The 12231-nt window shown below is 34.6% G+C and overlaps 2 long non-coding RNA genes across 2 annotated transcripts in view; one reads left to right on the forward strand and one right to left on the reverse strand.

Annotated features, from left to right (window-relative positions):
* Window positions 1–12231, forward strand: part of LOC141456964 (uncharacterized) — a 71727-nt gene that overhangs the window by 2234 nt on the left and 57262 nt on the right. The window contains exon 3 of the long non-coding RNA XR_012460134.1: window positions 9497–9697. This is a non-coding gene — a long non-coding RNA (uncharacterized lncRNA). The remainder of the gene's footprint in view (window positions 1–9496; window positions 9698–12231) is intronic.
* Window positions 1117–11806, reverse strand: LOC141456965 (uncharacterized). The gene is made up of 3 exons (XR_012460135.1): window positions 11441–11806; window positions 10043–10221; window positions 1117–1250 (listed from the first exon to the last, which is right to left on the reverse strand). It is a non-coding gene; the product is annotated as an uncharacterized lncRNA (long non-coding RNA).

Genomic DNA, 12231 nt, shown 5'->3' on the forward strand with positions numbered 1-12231 from the left:
AACCAGTGATGGAAACAATCATTAATGTGATTGACTCGCTGAGCAAGGGAGATTTCGATGAGACTGCCAAATCCCTAGCAATACTTGCATCCAAATTCTCTGATGGGCAAAAAAGAACTGAGTCAAAAGAGGCGCATTCAGCGAAGAGCACGAGAATGTCCACGAAAGAACGAAGGTCTGCGGTCTAAATAAGAAAGAAATGAGAACTATAAAGCAGAAGTATATAAACTTGAACCCCTGAAGGATAATCCTCAAATTCCTCTTGAACTGTCCACCTAAGATATCCTCACAAAAATATTACCAATTCTAATGAAAATTTTGCTAAAAAATATGTATAAGATCATACTTAGATAATCGGGACAGCCTTGATGTCCTGGTGCGCGAGAGGAGTGTGTTGTAGCCATCTTAAGTGAAACATGGTTTAAGTTCAACCTAAAATTACAGTTGCAAAGATACCACGTAGTCAGGAGACGATCTTGAGGTTGGGTACGGAGGAATTGCCCTATTCATCTGTAAAAAGTTGTCTTTCGAATCCAATAATGGTGAATAATCCATTAAGGCGTAGAGTATTCAGACATGTAGAACTAAAAATCCTGTTTAGGGTCGTCAGTATTACGGTTTTCAAGAATTAGGGTTTCTTTATTAATCGGTACATTTCATCATACCACTAAAATGCTACCGCTGGGCAGTTTCTTTCCTCCTGCCTTTCACGCATCCATTTATACTTCTATCTCCCTATTTACTTCATTGTATATTATATTATACAGATTGTAAATAACAAAATAAATTTAAAAAAATTTAAATAAATGAACTAAAATGATTGATTGGCATATGATAGTAAAGAAGGCACTAAATTTTAGAATCTTAACGAAGAAATTCTTCAAGAACCCTACAAAAATTATTGAAATATGAGCGAAAAACAAATTGTTTAAAGAATCTTTCAAAAAATTAAAAACTGAAAGTCTCTTTTCACTTTATTTTCAAATTAATGTACGTTCGATACTAATTCGCATGATTTCCATTACGTCTAGTTACTTAAATAAAGGTGGGAAAAAAAGTGATAAAGACATTTTATTTCTTTGTAAACACAACTCAAGTCTTAGAAGTGTCCTGAAGCCCTGAGGATAACTTTCTTCTAAAAATACCATTTTAATATACTGGGTGGCTTCGTTGAACCCCTCACATTAAGGAAAATTACAATCTAGTAGACTTTCCGGATTAAATGCAGTAACTGGGAGCTCCAAGCTTGTCTAAAAAAGTAATAGCATTCAAAATTGTAATAGCAAAATACATCTCATTACTTTTAATTCATCAAAAATGTTAATTATTAAAATTAAGAACAAAGTCGGCTGTAATGAAACAGAATTAGTGTCTACAAAACAGTGTAATTCAAGGGACAAAATGGTTAGAGTTTTTGGTTGCACATTAACCTTATTATAGTAATTGCCTTTTCAAACATAATTGACCTCCTGCCTTTTCATGTTTAAACGCAGTCTGTACAAAACCTTTTTGTTATTTGCACATTTGTTTTTAGTGGTTCATTGCAGTGATACTTGACAACAGAACATTGTATGCGAAAATTAGTTGCAAAACGTTCTCTCAGCTAGTACGTTGAAGTTATGCGAATTGACACGAGTGAAGTTGTTTTATTTTCAGCATTGTTCCTGAGTAATATCAACCTGAAACTTTGGCAGCATTTTAGCGCACCGTCGCTAGGTTTTATTTAAAATTAATGACAATATATATACAATTTAATTATATTTTTAAATATCTTGTTAAGTTTGATTGCATCCCTTGGGTTATAGTTCAGGATAGCCACTGTCGGCAAATTAATGATTCTGTTCGGTACACTTTTCCTGGATTTTTGAATTACGGATCACTTCTAAAGTTACAGCCTTTGCCTGTATATTAACATGCATTAAAACTTATCAGATTCAACTCTTAATTTTGCGGTTAATACTCGCAAACAAAATCGCTGAATAGTAAAAAGTCACCCATTAACATAATCATTAATCAATTCTGTTGCGTGATTATCAGTGACTAACATCATATTCAAATAATACTTTTTAAAGGTTACTACTCTCCATATTGTAGTGTTTAATAAAATTCTTTCCCATCATTAATTCACAGAGTGTGTTAGTTTTTGGACATTTATTTTTCCAAGTTATGTTGAAATTAGAAAATAAAATACAAAGATTCGGTCAAGGTTGATCTGTGATAATGAAGAGAATTGAATATGATTTTACTGGAGAATTACTGCAATTGCGCAGCGAGTAGGATTTAAAATTATATTGTTCTGGATGGCAAGAATGCTGATTCTAGATGAGGCCAATTCGTCTGTAAATCCGAAGCACTAGCTTTATTCAATACGTCACTAAGGAATATCATGTTAATTCTATTCACATCGATTATCATAATCAGTTATTAGATTGTCGGTGACGTACTTGTTTGTCCGTAATGACACCTGCACATCAAACAGAACAGTGTTTCGCCCCATTTCAGGATGTCTTGATAAAGGATGATGTTTTGCCGTGACTTCTTTTTCTATTGTTTCTACTACCTTTAACCTTAAAGACACTTTGAACAGTATGTACGAGGGTCGTTTGAAAAGTCCGTGCAAAGTCAGAGAGATAGCACTACTGGCGCGTATCGAGGTTACGTTTAGTTAGTAGCATCTCTTGGAAGAACACACACCAAGTTTCAGCCAGATCGGTCTATTTCTTTGTGTTTGGCATTCGTTTGAATCGAGGAAGTCGAGTGCTTTTAAAAAAATGGACGAAAAAGAATTTCGTGTGTTGATTAAACACTACTTTATGAAAGGCAAAACGCCTCAGGAGACTAAAGAGAAGCTTGATAAACATTATGGTGACTCTGCACCTTCGATTAGAACAGTTTATAAGTGGTTTCAAAATTTTTGGAGTGGCCATATGGGCACAAGTGACGCTGAACGTTCTGGACGCCCTGTTGAGGTTACTACTCCAGAAATCATTGATAAAATCCATGATATGGTGATGGATGACAGAAGAGTGAAGGTGTGTGAGATTGCTAGTGCTAGGGGCATCTCGAATGAACGGGTACATAATATTTTGCATCAACATTTGGACATGACAAAGCTATCCGCAAGATGGGTGCCGCGATTGCTCACGCTTGACCAAAAACGAAATCGTGTGAAGTGTTGCAAGGACGGTTTGCAGCTGTTCCAGAAGAATCCGCAGGACTTTAAGCGTCGTTTCGTCACTGTGGATGAAACATGGATACATCACTACACTCCTGAGACCAAAGAACAATCTAAACAATGGGTTACCAAGGGGGAATCTGCGCTAAAAAAGGCGAATACCGTTCCTTCGGCCGGAAAGATTATGGCGACTGTCTTTTGGGATTCGCAAGGAATAATCCTCATCGACTATCTGGAAAAGGGTAAAACTATTACAGGTGCATATTATTCATCGTTATTGGACCGTTTGAAAACCGAGCTGCAAGAAAAACGCCCACGATTGGCCCACAAAAAAGTCCTTTTCCATCACGACAACGCACCAGCTCACACCTCAGCAGTTGTGGTCGCAAAATTAATGGAAATAGGGTTCCAACTCGTTTCACATCCCCCCTATTCTCCAGACTTGGCTCCCTCGGACTACTATTTGTTCCCCAATATGAAGAACTGGCTGGCGGGAAAAAGATTTTATTCAAACGAGGAGGTGATTGCAGAAACGAATGGCTATTTTTTAGACTTGGACAAATCCTATTATACGGAAGGGATCAACAAACTAGAGCAGCGTTGGACGAAGTGTATAAGCCTAAAAGGAGACTATGTTGAAAAATAAAAAAGGTTTACCCCAAAAAATTAAGTAGTTTTTATTTTTGCACGGACTTTTCAAACGACTTCATGCAGTTTGTCATCCGAATGGTTTTTTTAGCCCTCAAATTCAATGATAAACTTTGAGAAAATTTCCAGCAGGTTATTTTCAACTGCAGCAAAGTGCATTCAATTTTAAAAATTACTTTTACAATTTAAGAATGTACCATTCAGCAAACAAACAAAAAATGATCTTCCGCTCCCTCTTTATGAACAAACCAAATAAAATGAAATGAATAAAGTCAGTTTAACCCTATAAACAAACAAGTTGCTCGATTCATCCAAAATTTTTGCTTTTATTTTTTTTATTTTGATTAAAATAAATAAAGGTCAAATATCAATATTGATATAATGCTGGGAGAAGTAAGCAAAAGAAAAGGAATGCTTGAAAGGATGGTGGGAATTATTAAAAAGTACTTTTTATTAAAAGTAAAAAAATGAAAGTGTGAGAAAAATAAGTTTTTAATGAGGACAAAACTGTTTGCAAAAGGAACTAAGGATAGCCGCATGAACTGTTTATTGTTTTATTTAACAGAAATTTATAAAAAAATTAACATGAAAAAATGTCTCTTAAAATGAAAAATACAACCTTCTCTTTTACTATTCTTCATGATAAAATGTAACTTTGCTTCAAACAAAGAGTTTTAACACCATAAACCTTTTTAGTTCTTGCTAACCATGAGTACAACTTACTTTAGATCAAGTTACTTTCTATAATCCATGGATTTAAGTAACATACTGATTTTCATTGCGTTTTGTAGATAGTAAGTCCATACATTTCACCGAAATGATAATTTACAAAGAAATGCATCATACCTTCTATGCCATCCTTCTACAACAAGTTTTCCTGAGAAATATTTCATGAAAACTGTGTGTAAAAAACAGTGGAAAACTTGTAAAAACTCTTTAGACAATTTGCACTTTTGATAATGACAATTTCTCGCAAATCGGAATTTAGCCACCAACTTAATTCTTATTAAAAATTTACCATAGGTTAAAAACTGTGTATTGAAAATTGGAAAGACACTAGAAAGAGGTTTTTAAAAATTTTCTCCCTAAAATGAAAACAAGCTGGGAAATCAGTATAAAAATTATAAAGAAAATGGTTTGGAGAACATGAGGAAAAACCTACTATAACCTTTCTGTTTCTTTTCCCTAAGATTCCCAAAATAACTGTTATCTTTAAAAAGTAAATACTTAATAATGCTCACCAATTAAATTAAAAGTTTGGAGCGTAAAGAAATAACTTTTAGGTGATGCGTCTTACCCCAATTTGCCTACTTGTATTTCAAAAATTGTTTTCAAATTTAGATTTTTCTTTTTTTTTGCGTAAATCTATGCTACAATCAGCGAGTTAGCGCTATAAGTAACGGTGATAACCGAGTAACAAATGATAAATAACGAGTGGAGAAGTTACCGCAGTAGGTAATACTCCCAAATATTAGATGGTTAGTCACTCTCTTCACTGGAGAGGAGATCACGAGGCCATTGTCTTTTAAGGCGTCTTGTCGGGATTGTCAGGAAGAGTTCTAGAAAAAAGATTTTTAGCTAGAGGATTTATATGAGATTACAGATTGAAGTGGAGCTTTCTGTATCGTGTTTTCAGCGACTTGGGTGATAAAAGGAATGTTAAGGTCCAGTGTGTATAGTCCAGGTTGGAGACATAAAATGGAGCGTGTAGTATAGTTCCGAAGTATTTTAGATTGTAGAGATTGAATCCTTAGTTGGAGATTGGAGCGTTTGGTTGAACCCTACAGCTCTATTCCATACGCCCAGATGGATTCCAAAATTGAAGTATAAATCAGTCTTTTGTTGTCTAGAGAGAGTTTTGATCTATCGTCTAAGAGTCTTTTAAGTAGTCGATAGCGTCTGTTTAGTTCTGTTCTTTTAAGTCTAGTGTGGGGGAAATTTAGAATTGAATATGAATTATCTAATAGCTTATAGTGTTAATCTTCTTGATGGTTTGATTCATCTGTGAAGAAACATTATTGAAAAAGCAAAATCGACAAGATCAAGAATTGACACCAAGTAAGATGCTGTTTTTTTTTTTTACTTTTGAAATGATTAAAAGTGAGAGAATGGAAACGTGGTGAGCGTCATGTCTTATACTCAAAACGAAGTAGAAATAAGAAATCACTTTTCTTTTATTAGGCACCATTCTGCAACAGTCAAAGTTCCCATAAAAGTGCATGAATTAGAATTCGCCTCTTTAACGAAACGTAAACAACTTCATATCGTTGATCTTTAAAATTTACTTTCCGTTCAAGATCTTTCATGAATATTCAAAGAATGAGAACCTATTTAAACAATGCTCACTTGTAAAAGTGGAAATGTAACTTGACAGGAAAAGGAAGTATCTGTTATAAGAAATCTCTTCGACCCTGTGTGACTCTTTCTCACCAAGTTCCTCCAGTTCCAAAATTGTACTGAAGAAAAAAATGGAAAACCCGTTGAATTGGAACCTATAAAGAACTTGTCGGTGGAAGCGATGTAAAAGAGGGCGGAATTGGTTTGCGGGGGGTGCCCATCCTTCCACCGCTAGTAAGACGAGTGCCTGTCTAGTCACTCTAGTGCGTTCAGAAGCAAGTCTGGTGTCTGAACAGCACAACTCTAACAATATCAATGATACGTGAAATTAAGGGTGTAAGGCTTCACGGTTATTGACCTTTTTCTCTGCAATGTCGGGCTACAGCGAATCAAGCCTTTCGATAAATATTTATTTGATCATCTCGTTATGTACAGTAGTATCTCGGTTCTCGACCACAATTCGTTCCGGAATTGTGGTCGAGAACCAATTTGGTCGAGAACCGAAACTATTTATCCCAAGAGAAATAATGTAAACTATGTAGTTTATTTCGTTTCTAAGCCCCAGAAATATGCCGTTTTACTGGCCTAATTTTTATATTTTATGTAAAAACAAGGTATCTAAACAAGAAATAAGATCTAAAAGTGTAAGTATAAAAACAACTCGGCTCATCTCGGGTGTTCGAGTTCCAAAAATGTTTATTCGGATTTCAGGACAATATTTTCTCGAATTTCTTGGTCGAATACCGATTTGTTTGAAAGTCAAGTCGTTCGAAAACCGAGGTACCACTGTATTTTAATGTATTCACAGTCTTTGTATCATTGCAATAACTAGAGCGTCATTATTCTGGTAATCTCTTTGACAATCTATATTTCCCACAGCTCAGGAGAAACCTGCATAAAGTTTTTTCATATTGGACCAATTTTTGTCCTTCCCGTAGGGGGGAGAGTGGATTAGCCACTTCTTCAGGGTATTTGGCGTCCCCGCAGGTATCCCAGCCTAACATCATGAACATGAGCAGCATATACTGTTACACCCCATTACATTTACACGGTACACATAGGGCATTGTCATCTGTACAAGGTGGGGGCTTATTAGCTTGGAAGCGTTGTGCAGATTGTGTCAGGATGAGGAGGAAACGGCCTCTCACTGGCAGTTCAATTGCGCTATGAAAGTTTGAGACCAAAGGAGATAGTAGCGCAAAAAGAACTAGTAGGGAAAGCCCTGAACCTCTTTAGTTGGGGAGGTTTCGTCTACTAGGTCCAAAGGGGAAGGCACAATAAGCCTCTTTTGGCTGCGGTGCCGTGGGACATTGGGTTCCGCCCAGATAATCTAATCTAATCTAAGTTTTGTCCTGAAAATTTTCATCTTAGGGAACCTTTCTTATGTTACCTTCATACTGCTACATCCAATGATGTAATCAGTTTGTTGATCCAGCTCCATATTAAATAGCATAATCTGCTGTTTCCCTCCAGACATTCTTTCAAGAATGTTGTATTTGTTGTTACCCAGCTAGAGTACATCATGTTTCTACAGTATATTTTTATGGATCAAAGACTTTTCTGACCTGAAATAGCCAATTTCGAAAGTTTTCTTTTTTACATTTGAAGGCGCCATACACCTGCCAGAAGCTTTAGTTTCTCTTTTACACATCAGTATCCTCGAATACTCAACCTTTCGCTATTTAGGAGTTTTTGGACTACTCTCTGATAGTGTAGGTTTTGTTCTCTACGTATTTTTTTTTCTTTTTTTTCAGAATGTCACATTTTGATACATTTCATAGTTTGTTATTTAAATTTACTGGCTCTTCAGATCTGTACTCTGGTACAATGAATATAATTATAATTACTTTTATGAACTGGTCGGTGTTAAGAAGAAAAATTCCTTATATGAACCTTTTTTCCACTTTCTCATCTTGGGCAGATTCATTACATTCATATCATATCTTACTTTGGATAAAAAAGTTGTATTCTAATCTATACTGTAATCTAATACTTTAAAATTGATTATTTAGTTTTAAAAATCATCCGCTAGTGGTAGAAACTTCTACAAAAATGTAAATGAAAACAAAAACATGTTTGACTCCAAAGATTGTTTTTGAAGAAATAATTTAAGAAAGAATATTCTTTTATCTTACAATACTAAAAGCAGGTAAAACTTTTATTTTTATAAATTTGCGACCAATAAGCTTGTTAATTGCGATGTAACTTCCTATGTAAGGGCGTAAAACGGTTTACTGTTAAAAATATTCACTCTGAAGTAATTTTAGGAATGCTTACTTCTCAAATAATAAAGTTCTTTATTCCTCAAAGTGAAAAATATAAATACCATTTGAACAGATGAAAAGAAAATAAACAAAAGCATAATATTTAAAAAAAAAATATTCAGTGCTATGCACAGATCGACATCATTAGTTAATTAACTGAAGTATCAGAAGAAAGAGTAAATATTTTGTTTAAACTTGCTTATTTGTGGCGAGAATTAAGTTGTTTTTCTAAGAAACAATGAAGAGAAACAAAAAAAACGGGGTTGTAATCTTACAACCAACAAGTTAATCATCTCTTAGAGATCCGTTACATGACTTCAGCATCGTCCGTGCAGTACCTTACAGCGAGCGAAACAGTTACGACGTACTATTGGCCTTGCAGCGCGAGCTAGTGATAAATCGACAAGCGCAACTTAAGAATCTGATGTTGTATATTTGTTCGCAGTCCATTGTTAAAGATCACGAACCACAATTTATAATCATTCTCTTTGAAGCATGCCGTAATTAAGTGGCTGATGCAGTGGCATAGCTTTTTGGCATGCTGAAATTCATTTAAAGAAATTTTGGTTTCACGAATTCGTGAAAATTTGGGATCATCTTTTGAGATGATAGAGGAATGAATTCTACCAATAGTTTAGCCTTAGTTTATCATTAAATCAAAATATTTACTGAATGATGTATTAGTTATGCAATGCACTTTTCCTTATACAATCTTCAGAAATGATACGAGTACATTTAATGCGTTTCACGCAGTCATGGAGGATATTTCATTTCCGTACACTACACCACTATAGACCGACACAATTTCGGGCTTCGGGATACCTTGTCTCAAAAACAAGCCCAATAAAACCTTGAAAGAGAGAATTATTCAAAAATATACCCATAAATTTTAACATAAAAACGAATATGTCTTCTGATATTTTTCAACAATTTGGTAGAACACAAGATGTTAACATAGTGTTCTTTTTGATCTAAATTGCAACATTATCTGCATGGTTTCTGTGACCATCTTTGCAAAACTTTAAATGTAATTAATTCAAATAAGATAAAGTAATGTTTATTTTTGTTTCAGGCGTGCTTTACATCTAACTACCAGATTAGATTTCGTCGGCGGAGGAGAATTTGCTACTTTACAATTAAATTTTGGAACAATCCATTCTTTTGTCACACCCTGACAGTCGTGGTTTGATCTGGCCGACCTTTATCTCATTTTCACAATGGAGGTTCTTTGAATACAGTTATGATGTAGTGGAGTTTGCCATCTAAATCTATGGTAAGGTCATTACATAAAATGTTTGCAGAAAGACTGACGAGATCAAGTTTGGTACAAATTTATTATATTTTTAAGAACAATACAAAAGTTTGTTTGTTTTTTTGAATACTTTCTTTTAAATAAACTACTTTTGTTATCAAAAAAACTTTAATAACTAAGTTCCTGTTGGAATGTGCGAGCCTTTAAATATCACTGATTACAGGATGTCCAATTTACAAAGAACCTCAAAGTTAAATGAAGCGGAAATTGAAATTACCCAATATCCAGCAAACTATATTGATGATGTTTACATCTATTATCTTTACTAAATAAATTAAAATTAAAATAAAAAATTATATAACTTACTTTATACATACATATATGTATATAATAAGAATTTGTATAGTTTATTAGCATGTTTGGGATGATATTGATATTCCTAGAAGTCCACGTTTACTACCATGATCATGTCCTTGAAGGCTTCAGTTACTTGTAGCTGTTGGTAGGGTTCTTGCTGTACGTGCTTGGAAACTAATTACTACGACCTGTGACGTGAGAGGAAACTAGCAGTAACGTAATATCCTGTACACAAATTGAAGATTCCCAATGGAGTGTTTGGCTAACTGCCGAATATTATTTACATTATTACAGGATAGAAATCCTGTGGGGACAATATTCATATTAACTAAACTAAAATTCATATGATTAGTGTTAATTCAATAAATTAATCTGGGTCTAAAATATATATAAGTATATATATCTTTGTTAAAAAAGTTGGTTCTTAATCATAAGTGAACCCAGAGGATTAGATTAGATTGTATTAGAAGGGCGGTTCCACCAAAAAGGGGAAGGAAACGCAGGCAATCCAAAATGGTTCCTATTGTTCCCCGTCTGCCCCTCATCTCATAAGAGATACCGGGGCTTTAGAACAACAAATCCGGCTAAGCGCTGCCAGATAATACAATAAACTAATAAAGTAGCGACAGGACACTAGGGAGCATGGCGACTCAATCGCCCAGTGCACTGGAATAAACCTAGAAAGTTCTGGTAAAGATTACCGGATACTACAATCTCCGGTAGGGAAACATTTGACCTCCCGAAGACGAGGAATCTGGTTTTAGAATCAACTGGACACACCTCTACAAAGTGCCGCACAGTTTCATCGGACTCACCACAGGCAGCACAAATTTGGCGACTGGGTAAGGCCGCATTTGAAAAGATGGTACGCTAAATTCGCATGTCCATTCAACACCTGAACCAACTGGCGGATCCGGGACCTGCTAAAACCAACCATATCCGTTTTTGACAGGCCAAGGGAACCCCAAGTAGTTAGGCCTCCAAAAAATATGCAAAAAGAATAAAAGTTGTTCTTGTAATATGCAATAAAAAGTAATTGTAACGTAGACTATGTACATTGCTTAGAAAATTAATGATACAAGACAAATATTAAATGGTTTAATTCGAACTACATCTGCATAGATACCATCATGTTTGCATTCTAAACACAATTTTAGTTCCCTGGGAGTTACTTCACAGTACGTAAGGAACAGTAGCCCTAGGTTGTGGCAACAGCCTCTACGCTCCATTTCTGTTTGATTAGACTTAAGAGTCTACAGGAACTTCTGGAATTAAGCCTAAAAGGTCTCAAAAGTGCTGAACTTTTGGTAAACGGTAACTTACGAAAAATACTCAATAATGCTGTTTCAACTTCTTTCTTTCAAATCATTCTTCCGTCCTATTAGAGTAATAACGAAGCATACTAACCTGGCTAATAATAACCTCTTTCGGCTGCCTCCATTAATATTTTTTAATCCACGCTTTGTTGCCTACAACTAATATGGCATTTTGAAATGCAGTAAAATGGCTCAGGTTCTCCAAGAATCTACGAGAGGTTACCCGGGCTATGCTGACTGCCGTCAATTGCGGGTTTTGTCTTGAATGCCCTGTTCATGTTAATGTTAACCTTATTATTGTTGTAAGCGTTTACAGAACAAGAATAGTGTGGGTTTAAAATACATATTAAATAAATATTGAATAATCACAACATATTTATTAATAATAAATTAAATATTGTAGGAACACCTGAGTTTGCTCTATCAATTATAATTTATCTAATACAATTATAATATCTTTTTTGTCAACAAATGTAATTTACTTTATGGATCATTGTTTTTAATTATAATTTTGTGATATATTGTTTTTCTTTTTTTGTGATTCTATTTTAACTCAAACTGAATTTAGAACAAACAAAAACTAGATAATTCAACTTTTAATGAGCAAACTGCAGTGCCATTGAGTAGCTTGCAGCACTCAAACTCTAATGAGTTATTGAAGTTTATACATTTTCACCTTTTTTTATTTATAAATTTCAAACATGTTCGTGGTTTTTCTTTAATAATTCATATCATTTTTTATTCATAAAATTATATCCACTAATTACTGAGGGTCATGATGAATAAAAAAGTTATTTGATGGGTTATTTGAGAGGGGCAGAAAAAACTATTATATTCTGGGTTTAATATCCCTTGTCATAAGATATACAAAATAAATAAAAA

This window comes from Rhodnius prolixus, unplaced genomic scaffold (assembly GCF_049639745.1).
Source record: "Rhodnius prolixus isolate KJV_2025 unplaced genomic scaffold, Rpr scaffold_10, whole genome shotgun sequence".
Classification (NCBI taxonomy): Eukaryota; Metazoa; Arthropoda; class Insecta; order Hemiptera; family Reduviidae; genus Rhodnius; species Rhodnius prolixus.